The sequence below is a fragment of the Sphaerodactylus townsendi genome, linkage group LG17, assembly GCF_021028975.2.
Source record: "Sphaerodactylus townsendi isolate TG3544 linkage group LG17, MPM_Stown_v2.3, whole genome shotgun sequence".
Classification (NCBI taxonomy): domain Eukaryota; kingdom Metazoa; phylum Chordata; class Lepidosauria; order Squamata; family Sphaerodactylidae; genus Sphaerodactylus; species Sphaerodactylus townsendi.
Window position 1 is genome coordinate 23,389,863 of NC_059441.1, and position 12,133 is coordinate 23,401,995.

Genomic DNA, 12,133 nt, shown 5'->3' on the forward strand with positions numbered 1-12,133 from the left:
CATTTTCCTAAATTCTCTGGAATTTCCCATGCTGGGCTTGCTGGCTTGATCTAATCAAAAGCTCATCTATTGTTCTAATGGAGTCAATTGGTCTTAGATTAAATCAGGAAGCACAGAATGGCTTTATGCAGAGTAACTCTTTGGAGCCTCCACTCAGGTTATTCAAATTTGGCTGAGGCATCAGATTAGGAAGGGATTGATTGGTTTTAGGGAAATTGTATCAATAGGTTGAGGAAATGCAAGGAAGCAATTGTTTGGAGAAAGGTTTTCTCAAAAGCACAGTATCAGGGAGTTTCCAAAAACAGCTTAGCGAGGTGTGGTGTTCAGGAGATGTGCAGATTCCATTATGTCAATGGAGTACTCTGGTAGGGTAAGATAATCAAAGATGCATGTCCTTGTTATGAGACGTTCAGATAATTGCCTGGAGTAACTCATAGATTAACTTTCTGCAAACAGGCTGTTTTGCCTTAGGCTTGCTCTTGGCTGGGACACTCTGCTATCCACCCATACAAACATGGAAGCTGGCATTTTGCAGCACATAGCATGAGAAATAATATGAACTTCAATATTTTTATAAGGCAGGGGATGAAGGCCAGGGTTAATGTAGCAACCCTGGTATTCCTTGGTGGTCTTCCATTCTTGGTCTCTCATCCTTGGTGGTCTCCAGTCCAAGCAGGCTATCACTGCTTATCTTCTGGGCTCAGTTGAGATCAGGCCATTCAAGGCAGGGCAGACATGAACAGAGACAATCTGCCATTGCTTGCCACTGTGTAGCAACTCTGAACTTCTTTGCTGGTCTCCCATCCACATACTAACCAGATCTGACCCTGGGGATGTTAGTCTGTCTGGAGAAGCAAAAGTTAAGGGTAAACATGATAGCTATGCTAGAATATTTTAAGGGAGCAAGCTTGTTTTCTGCTGCCTCAGAGACTAGGACAGATAATAGATTCAAAAGAGATTCCACCTAAACATTAGGAAGAACTTTCTGACTGTCAGGGCTGTTTGTTAGTGGAATTCACTGCCTCAGAGAGTGGTGGAGTCTCCTTCTTTGAAGGTTTTTAAGCAAAGGTTGGATGAACATATGTCAGGAGTGCTTTGATTGTGTGTTCCTGCATGGCAGGGGGTTGGATTTGATGGCCCTTGGGGTCTGTTCCAACTCCATGATTCTATGATACTTCTATTCTATGCTTAGCCTTCAAGATCTGATGAGATCAAGCTAGCCCGGAGCATCCAGGTCAGGGTATTTCTGGCTGTTAAAAACCAGAAGCTGGGAATACAGTTTTTGAGCAGCACTGGAATACTTGGTTAAATTCAACTCTTTCATCATGAGGGAGAAAGGCTGTGGCTTAGCGATATGCCAAAGGTCCCTGATCTACATCCTTGGCCCTCTCCAGTTCAAAGATCTGTCAGTGGGCATTTCTCTGCCTGACACTGTGGAATAGGGGTCCAAAACATGGTGCCCATGAATGCTGTGGTGAACCACCAACACCTTTCCTTGTGCCTGCAAAGTGTTTTTAGAAAGTGGGTGGGGCTAGGTGGACCTTTTGGCCAGCAGGGTTTCCAGTTGGCTGTGCAGATTAACCAGAGTTTGGATTACACACCCCTTTTCTCTTTAAGAACCAGTGTTGTGTAGTGGTTAAGATCAAATGGATTCTAATCTGGAGAACCAGGTTTGATTCCCCATTCCTCCACCCGAGTGGCAGAGGCTTATCTGGTGAACCAGATGTGTTTCCGCACTCCTGCAGTCCTGCTGGGTGATCCTGGGCCATTCATGGTTCTCTCAGAACTCTCTCAGCCCCACCTGCCTCACAAGGAGTCTGTTGTGGGAAGAGGAAGGGAAAGGAGTTTGTAATCTGCTTTGAGTCTCCTTACAGGAGAGAAAGGTGGGATATAGATCCAAACTCCTCCTCCTCCTCCTCTTCTTCCATAAGGAGTCTCAAAGGGGTTTACAAACACTTTCCCTTCCTCTCCCCACCACACAGCACAAATATAATGTCTTTAGGACATTATAAATAGCATTTTGGGGGGACAGCTTTGCACAGGTCTCTTTCCAAAATGACTTAAGCCTGTTATATTCCTCTCAACCTAAGATTAAAAAAAAAACCCCACCATGGTGTAGTGGTTAAGACGGAGGACTAGGTTTGATTTCCCACTCCTCCACACGAGCAGTGGACTCTAATCTGGTGAATCAGGTTTGTTTCTGCACTCTGCCACATGGAGCCTACTAAGTGACCTTAGGCCGGTCACAGTTCTTCAGAACTCTCTCAATCCACAGGGAAGCAGGCAACGGCAAACCCCAGAATGATAAAATCAGCAGGTTCTATGCTGCAGAACCAGGTTTGATTCCCCACTCCACCACATAAAGCCTGCTGGGTGACCTTGGGCTAGTCACAGTTCTCTCAGAACTCTCAGAGCCCCACCTGCCTCACAAGGTGCCTGTTCGGGAAAGAGGAAGGGATTGTAAGCTGCTTTGAGACTCCTTATGGCCAAGAAAAGCAAGGTACAAATCCAACTCTTATTCTTCTTAGTAAGTGGAGGGGAAATCTGCTTAAGGCTATGGTTTCTTTCTGCTTCATGCTGCTTTCTCCAGAGGCTGTGGTTATAATTTTTTTTTAAAAATGATTTATCTAAAATAAACATGAAATAAATAGTTATGTGGTGCTGAATTCCAAAAAAGATTTGTTGGCACATCCTTGGAGTGCAGAAAGTTCTGAGTTGAATCCTTGGCATCTCTCGTGACAGAATCTTTGGTGTCAGGTGTTGAGAAAGACTTTCCTCTGCTTAGAAGTCCTTGCCGGTCAAAAGAGTCACTGCTGAGTTAGAGGGACGGATGTTCTAACTCAGCAAAAGGCAGCTCCATCTCTTCAAGTACATGACTTGTTTAATCTGTGAAATGTTGTCAAATCCTCCAGCAGAGACACCAGACAAATCCAGAAAGGTGTGGGGACATTATTATGGAACAAGAGGAGGAGGAGGAGGAGGAGGAGGAGGAGGAGGAGGAGGAGGAGGAGGAGGAGGAGGAGGAGTTGGAATTAATATCCTCCCTTTCTCTCCTGTACGGAGACTCAAAGGGCCTTACAATCTCCTTTCCCTTCCCCCTCACAACAAACACCCTGTGAGGTGGGTGGGGCTGAGAGAGCTCCAAAGAACTGTGACTAGCCCAAGATCTCCCAGCTGGCATGGGTTGGAGTGCACAAGCTAATCTAGTTCGCCAGAAAAGCCTCCACAGCTCAAGTGGCAGAGTGGGGAATCGAACCCAGTTCTCCAGATTAGAGTGCATCTGCTCTTAACCACTTCACCACGTTGGCTCTCCCAGGAGGGTGGCTGCTCATAGGAAGGTCATAAACAAGCCACGCAAGGGGTCATCCTTGGCTCTGCTCTTCCCTCTTCCATCACAATTCATCTCCTGCAGGTGTCAGCAGAATTTGAACATGCAAACAGACATTGTTCTTGAGATGCCACTTAGAATAACACCCTGCCTGACAGAAGTTACACTCAGGGAGAAAAACAGAAGGGCCTCTCTTTCTTCCCAATTGATAACGTCAGGCAGCTCTTGAGAAGAGGATGGGGGGGAAAGTGAGATCAATTAGTGGCGTTCCAGATAACTGTTTGCTGAGATTTCAACCGTCGCTCAACACTTCCAAAGCAGGAGAAAATATCTTTGGTGGTGAGTGGAGTGTAAGAGGAAAGGCTCAAAACTTAGCCTTGTTTTGAGACAAGAATATGGACTGTAAAGATTGGAAATCCTTTGCAGACTACCTAGTGGAAACCTACGTAAATAGGGAAATAATGGCAGGATTTGAGATTTAAATTAAAACAGTGGATTGGATAAAAATAGTTTTATAAGAAGGGCTAAAAGCGAAAGAAATGCTGGTACCAATTTTAAACACAAAACTAGACTTGAGTTTGGATCCATAATGAGGTAGCTGGAAGTCACCGTATGCCTTTGTAGTGATGTCTTGAAATGTGTCTGTGTGTTTTACCATTATTATTATAGTGGTGATTCTATTTGAGGTTTTCTTTTCTTTTTTTCTGCATGCGTTGTTTACATGTGTAGGAGCAGCAGTGGCGTAGTGGTTAAGAGCAGGTGCACTCTAACCTGGAGAACCAGGTTCAATTCCCCGCTCTGCCACTTGAGCTGTGGAGGCTTATCTGGGGAACTAGATTAGCCTGTGCACTCCAACACATGCCAGCTGGGTGACCTTGGGCTAGTCATAGTTCTTTGGAGCTCTCTCAGCCCCACCTACTTCCAGGGTGTTTTGTGGCGGGGGGGGGGAGGGAAAGGAGATTGTAAGCCCCTTTGAGTCTCCTTACAGGAGAGAAGGGGGTATAAATCCAAACTCTTCTTCTTCTTCTTAAGTATTTTTTAAGATTAAAAAGCGTAACCTTGTTTTGAATGTTGATTTGATTGTCATGATGCAGCAGTTTCCATCAGCCTGCGTCCCGTTCATCTTTTCTTCAGCCAAGATGGCTCTGGAGCATGTGGGTGTGAGAAGAAGTGAGAGAAAAGTGGAACGGTGGGCTGTCCAGCGCCAACCATCAGAACTGAGGGCCAGAAAGAGAACACGGAGGGCGCCCTGCATTGGATGAGAGACTCTTTGGCTGCAGGGAAAGGGGCACTTTGCATTCCTTAAGTGCTGCGCAAGCAAAAATTAAGTGAGATTTATTACGAGAAGCCTGATGCTTCCCCGGCCTCAGCGTTTTGAGTGACGGCAGCTGGGCAAGTGGACCTTGGCCAGATGCTGGAGAGAGTGGCGAGTCCGGAGATGTATTTCTGCCTCACACTGAGGGCAGTCAAAACAATGGCCAGGGCCTACACAAAATTTCCCAATGCTCGTCATTGGAGACATGTTTTACCTGTCAAGAAACGCGATCCTCATACTGAACATCATTTCGTCCTAAGTTTTACGGTCAGGTTTTCTTCAAGGAACAAGATGTTCTCCACATGCATTCCAGCTCAAAGGGGCCAGCCTTCAGGTGGGGCCTGAGGATCCCCCGGAAAGACAAATCATCTCCAGACTACAGAGATCAGTTCCCTAGAAGAAGGGGGAGGAGGAGGAGGAGGAGGAGGAGGAGGAGTTCGGATTTATATCCCCCCTTTCTCTCCTGTAGGAGACTCAAAGGGGCTTACAATCTCCTTGCCCTTCCCCCCTCACAACAAACACCCCGTGAGGTGGGTGGGGCTGAGAGAGCTCCGAAAAGCTGTGACTAGTCCAAAGTCACCCAGCTGGCGTGTGTGGGAGTGCACAGGCTAATCTGAATTCCCCAGATAAGCCTCCACAACTCAAGCGGCAGAGCGAGGAATCAAACCCGTTCCTTCAGATCAGAGTGCACCTGCTCTTAGCCACTGCTCTTAGCCACTACGCCACTGCTTGGAGAACATGGATGCTTCAGAGCAGCCGTTGTCAACCTATGGTGTCCAGTCAGCTCTGCCAATTGACCATGTGAGTAGGGGTTGATGGGAATCATAGTCCATGAGCAACTGGAGCACCATAGGTTGACCACCCCTGCTTTAGAGGGTGGGTTTTGCTGCACTGTACCCCACGAAAGTCCTTGTCCTTCACCAAGCTGTTTCCAAATCTCCAGGAGTTTCTCTGCCTGGACCTGGTAAGCCAACCCCTGCCCCCCACCAGTGGCCAAGGTGGACCGACCAACCCTACCTGCAGTTGCCCATTTGCCAGGAAGACTCCCTATTTACAGGTCCTAGTTAATCCATGTCCCAGGAGCCAACATGCTTGGTTTATTTGTTTTATGAAACCATTTCTATCCTGCCTTTCTTTGTAGTCCCAGCACTGGCGTAATGCCCATTGGACAAGGTGGGCAGCTGCCCAGGGCATCACCTTGTGGGGGGCATCAAAATGCTGGGTTCGTTTTTGGGTATTTTAGTGGTTTTCCATTTTTGGCCTGCAGGGGGCGCAGTTTTTAGGCCTGAAAGTTTTGAGACTGTGCCTTCAGAAATGTGCCCCCCCCCCCAGCCTGCAACCCCTATTGACAGTGGATGTGAGGGCGATCTGGCTGCGACATCTGTCACCCCATTGATCGCCAGGGTTGATTCGGCTGATCTGGCTGGCTAGGCGGGTGTCCCCTACCTCCCCTCCACCGCTCCATGTGCGTCCCTCCCGAAGCTGCGCGCTCGGTGGAAGAGGACGACCATCCCAGATAGAAGGAGTGTACCGTTCTTCGGTCAAGGGTATACGATAGCTGCGCTCCCCTGCTAGAACCTCCAAACAAGCTCAAGGTCCCTATTGACAGCAATGCAGAAAACTCAATGCAGAACAAAGATTCTTGGGCAAATTTCTAGGATGTTCCTGCAGGGGGTGCATTTTTGGATATATCGGCACCAAAATTTCAGGGTATCATCTGGGGAAATTTGGGGGGTGCCTGCTGTCAGGGGTGCAATTGTTAAGCTAGAAGCACCAAACTTTCAGGGTATCTTTAGGAGACTCTCCTAATGATACCACCCAGGTTTGGTGCAGTTTGGTTCAGGGGGGCCAAAGTTATGGACCCTCAAAACTGTAGCCCCCATCTCCTATTAGCTCCCATTGGAAACAATGGGGGATGGGGCACCCCCTTTGGGAGTCCATAACTTTGGACTCCTTGAACCAAACCTCACCAAACTTGGGAAGTAGCATAAGGACAGTCTCCTGATGATATGCTGAAAGTTTGGTGCTGATATGTCTAAAAATGCACCCCCTGCAGGCACCAATGTCCTGGTGCAAAAGATTTTTTGGTCATGGTGGAGTGGCCACCCATGGGGGGGGGGGCATCCAACTCAGGTTTTGCCCAGGGCTACAGGGCTACCCAAGGCTGCCTCGTTATGCCCCTGAGTCCCAGGCAGCACCAAAGAGTCCTGCAGTGTTGGCCAGTAGCATTTCAAGGGCCACTCATCTGGTCTTGCTCCAGGATTATTTTCACTTCCACTGCTTGAACTGCATGGATGTTTGGGTGCTGTGTTGTTTCCGGGCTGTATGACCGTGTTCTAGCAGCATTCTCTCCTGATGTTTCGCCTGCATCTGTGGCTGGCATCTTCAGGAAGATGCCAGCCACACATGCAGGCGAAACATCAGGAGAGAATGCTGCTAGAACATGGCCATACAGCCCAGAAACACACAGCACCCAAGTGATTCCGGCCGTGAAAGCCTTCGACAATACATTGCATGGATGTTCTTCCAGATCTGCACGTGTTTTGCCCACTAGATTGGCATAGCTTGCATCTGATGGTGGGTCTGTAATAGCCACACTAAGCGAGTTTGGGTTTGTGTGTGTGGTCTTGGGTTAGAATCATAGACTTGGAAGAGACCCCCAGTGACCATCGAGTCCAATCCCCTGCAATGCAGGAACACACAATCAAAACACTCCTGACAGGTGGCCATCCAGCCTCTGTTTAAAAACCTTCAAAGAAGGAAACTCCACCACACTCTGAGGAAGTACAGTCCACTGTCAAACAGCCCTTATTGTCAGGAAGTTTTTCCTGAGGAGGAATCTTTTCTCCTTCACCTTGAACCCATTACTCCTAGTCCTAGCAGAAAACAAGCTTGCTCCCTCACCAACAAATATCTAAACGTGGCTATCCTGTCACCTCTTAACCTTCTCTTCGCCAAACGAAACATACTCAGCTCCCTAAGTCTCTCCTCATAGGGCCATGGTGGCGAACCTTTGGCACACCAGATGTTATGGACTACAATTCCCATCAGCCCCTGCCAGCATGACCAATTGGCCATGCTGGCAGGGGCTGATGGGAATTGTAGTCCATAACATCTGGAGTGCCAAAGGTTCGCCACCACTGTCATAGGGCATGGATTCCAGACCTTGGACATTTTGGTCACCCTCCTCTGGACCTGTTCCAGCTTGTCAATATCCTTCTTGAATTGTGGTGCCCAGAACACTTCCAACTGGATGATTCTAAGCCTGGCATTTTCCTTTTGAATATTCATCTGGAACTGTGAACATAGGTTGTGGTTCAGCCCAATGGCGGGCATCTCCCTTCAGTATTATGAGCAGGGGGCGTGATGACAAAGTAAACAGCTGGTTGCATGTCAAGCAAATGGACATGAAATCTCTTGGCTAACAGGGATTGAGAAGCAAGATTCCCTCAGTAACAGCTCTGAGGCGGCACTGGCCAGTTGTGCCAAATGGAGATGCCCAACTCCATAAAAAAAAAAATGCCGTAGAGCCCTGGATTTTGGTAAACAGGAAGACTTCTCTTTGGAAGCCGGCAGTTGCTTTCTCTGTGAAGCCGGGAGGAAGAATTAGCCAACTGAATGATACACCCACAACGTTCTTCGCTGGCTCAACAACCCAGAATTGCTGGTCTGTGAATCCTGCTGGAAGAATTTGATTTGCACTTCCATTTTCCAGGTCCTAAGCGATGGATTTCCACAGATTGCCCATCCGCCTTTTGAGATGGCAGCCTGTTCTCTTTCTGGCTGTTGTTCATGTCCATTCAGAGTGCTGAACATTTTTTTTTGCACATGCATTGTTACCCAGAGATTCATGGCAAGTGTTGTCCGCAAGCTGGGTCGACATTGGGTGGTACTGCACCATGGGTTTTGAAATTATGAAAAGGCACAAACACTTCATCATTCTCTGGCCTGCAAATGTTGCCACGGGTTGCATCTGATTGAGTAAAATGTGTTGTGATTGGATGTCACGGTTGAGAGTGAAAGAGTTAGTATACTCCACAGCTCTGCAGACTCAATCCCAGAAACTATAGACGTTTCTCAACCTGGAGCCCCACTAGAGTTGCCAGCTTCAGGTTGGGAAATAAGACAAAAGATAAATCCACTGAAGACGTCAGACCCACGGCTGGGTTGGGGGGGTCAGTGGAGGGACTCCAGCTGCTGAGTTTTGGTGATGCGGTATTACATCCAACTGCATCTGTCAAAAGCCTGGGGGTGACTTTGGAGTCCTCCCTTTCTGTGGAAGCTCAGGTTACCAATACAGTGAGGATTGCCTTTTACCATTTTTCTTTCTCTTCCTCTTCTATTTCTTCTTCCTCGTCTTCTTCTTTCTCTTCCTCTTCTTCCTCCTCTTCTTGTTCCTTAGGGAGCTGGGCATGTTTAGTTCGGTGAAGAGAAGGTTAAGAGGTGACATGATAGCCATTTTAGATATTTGAAGGGATCTCATGTTGGTGAGAGAGCAAGCATGTTTTCTGCTGCTCTAGAGACCAGGACCAGGAGGAATGGGTTCAAGGTGAAGGAAAAGAGATTCCACCTAAACATCAGGAAAAACTTCCTGACAGTAAAGGCTGTTTGACAGTGGAATTCAGAGAGTGGTGGAGTCTCCTTCTTTGGAGGTTTTTAAAGAGAGGCTGGATGGCCGATGGTCAGGAGTGCTTTGATGGTGTGTTCCTGCATTGCTGGGGGTTGGACTTGATGGCCCTTGGGACTTCTTCCAACTCTATGATTTTATTCTTCTTCTTCCTTTCCTTCATCATCATCTTCCTCCTCCTCTTCTTCCTCTTCCTTTTCTTCTTTTCCCCCCTCTTTTTCCTCTTCCTCTTCTTCTTTCCTCGCATTGTGCCACAAGTACAGCCAGTTGGATTAAACCAATTCTCTCCACACTGCTCACCCCCCACCCCCCCCAGTTGTGGATGGCTGGGTTAGGTAATGAAATGAAATGAAAGGGGAAGCTGAATGCTCAAAGAAAATTGACTCCTGGTCGTCACCGGTGAACAGAATGTGAGCCAAACCAGCAGGTGCTCAAGCCTTCCAACCTTCATCAGACCATTTTTGGGGCAGCCTCTGTTGGAAATAGGATGGCACATCAGTTAGCTCTTGGCCTAATGTAGCCAGGCTGACATTTTCCCAGCCCATTAACCACGTTCAAGTTCTGATTGGCAAGTGCTTGTGTCACGGCGACTCCAGCTTCAATCGGAGACAAGCCAGCAACAGGAAAGTCATTTGCTAGCTGAGGTGACACGCTATTTTAATTTGCTCAGCTGGCTAAATGTTCTTCCCACCTCAATGGCCGCCCCATCTCGTTGCTTTCCAGAAGGCTTCTTAGAAACCACAATGACAAAAACCTGGGACAAGCGAAGGAGAATCAGATGTCCTCCTTCTCCTAATGTCAGTTTCTGCCTGTAGAGGAGATTTCGGTCGAATCCCCACTATTGTCTTAGCCAGGTTTCAGAACACAAACTAACCAGGTTTGAGGGACGACCTCGCCATTGCTTGCGTGGTAGATTCCATTTCTGGCGCTCGTTCTCCCTGTTAATCCACGTTCCGGCAGGACCTGGTTGCAAGTGGCATAGACCCCATTAACATGGTTCAGAGCTGATCCGAGGGGAGGGATGAGGGTTGAAACCCTGACTCATTTCCTGGAGTGTGACACGAAATTCGGGCAACCAATCAGTGCTGCAATGCGCGTGCAGCCTTTCCTTGGTTTCATTTCCGCTTTTGCGATCAGCCAGCAGAAGGGGACGCAAACATTAAACAGTCAAACGTGTAACTTTGAATCATTAATGGTTTACACAGGTGACGATTAACTGTTAGCACAGTTAAACGTTAAATTTTTGCACAGTGGGTTTTTTTTTAATGTGCCCCTACAATGTACGTTTCCGCAGTGGGAAAAGGTTCTGCCCCATCAGGGCACGTCAGCCAATCAGGGGAGACCGGCGAATTGAGCTCGCCTGGCAGTGGGGATTGCTAAGAGTTCTGCAACCGGGTGTGTCTGCTGTGTGTTCGCTGCGGTGGGGAGAGAGAAACTCCGATGAAGAGGACACAGTTTCACAAATGAACAGGTTTGGATCTGCGTGCAAATTTCAAGTGGGGATTTGACCTACATGACTGGGACAAACTGGGACAAATTCCATGCCGAAGTGAATGGCTCTGCTTTGCACCTCTGCCAGCCGCTGTGTGGGAAGCTGTCTTCTTTCTTGAGCCGCCGTAGCAAATCAACACCCCTTTCAGAGAAAACATTGCATCAAGATCTGGCCCAAGATAGAAGGCAATGGGGCAATCATAGCGGAAGAAGGGTCCAGAGACCAGACTCTCAAACAGCTGTGCTCAACAATGTGCCAAGAGTGTCCCAGTTCTCCTGAACCAACATTAAGAAGATTGGCCACCAAATCAAGGACACTTGCTGAGTCCTTTTGTGCACTGACAGATACGGTGTCTCCGAATCCACCATGCGAAAGGGTTGCTTGTTGAAACTCAGAATGTGTTCATGGTTGCCATGCGACGGTTGGAGAGAGTTGCTATTCTTTTTTAAAAGGAAAAGTTTGTTTTTTCTATAAATATTTTTCCTCCCTAATTTAAACCATAGGGTTTCGTCAGCTTCCAAGAACATGGAATAAATAACACCCATGTGTTTCTAACTAGGCATCCAGAAATCAGTCTGGGTTCCCGCTTGGAAAGGGTGGATGCCAAACCACATGCGGCAGGCCAAAAGTGTGCTGCGTCTCCCATGTGAGCAGTTTGGAGGCCCTTGTGGTTGGACAACAACGCACAGGCCTCCTCTCTAGAAAGCACCTTATGTTCTTGTAATCGCAACACAAGCAGCTGCTGAACAAAGATGTCAAGGGGGCATCTTGTGTCCATCCAATCCAGCTACACTGCTTTCGCATTTGTGGGATTTTGGTTGCATGAAGCCTCCAGCGTTTACCTCCCGCTCTCTCTGGTGGTGTTTGGGTTACACTCCTGCTTTTCACAATCACAACAGGGGTGACAGGTAGAAGCAGATTTGGGGTGTTATACCCCACTTTTTCTTAACCATGTGGAGTCTCAAAGTAGCTTACAATCGCCTTCCCTTTCTCTCTCCCCAACAAACACCTTGTGAGATAGGTGGGGCTGAGAATGTTCTGAAAGAACCATGATTGGCCCAAGGTCACCTAGGGGTTCAGTGCAGAATCAAACCCCATTTTCTAGATTAGAATCTGCTGCTTTTAACCATTATACCATGCTGGAGTTTGCCATTGCCTGACTCCATGTAGGCTGAGGGAGTTCTAAGAGAACTGTGACTGGCCCAAGGTCACTCAGCAGGCTTCATGTGGAGTAGCGGGGAATCAAACCTGGCTCTCTAGATTAGAGTCCACCACTCATGTGGAGGAGTGGGGAATCAATCCTGGTTCTCCATGTTAAAGTCTGCTGCTTTTCACACTTTACCATACTGGAGTTTGCCATTGCCTGACTCC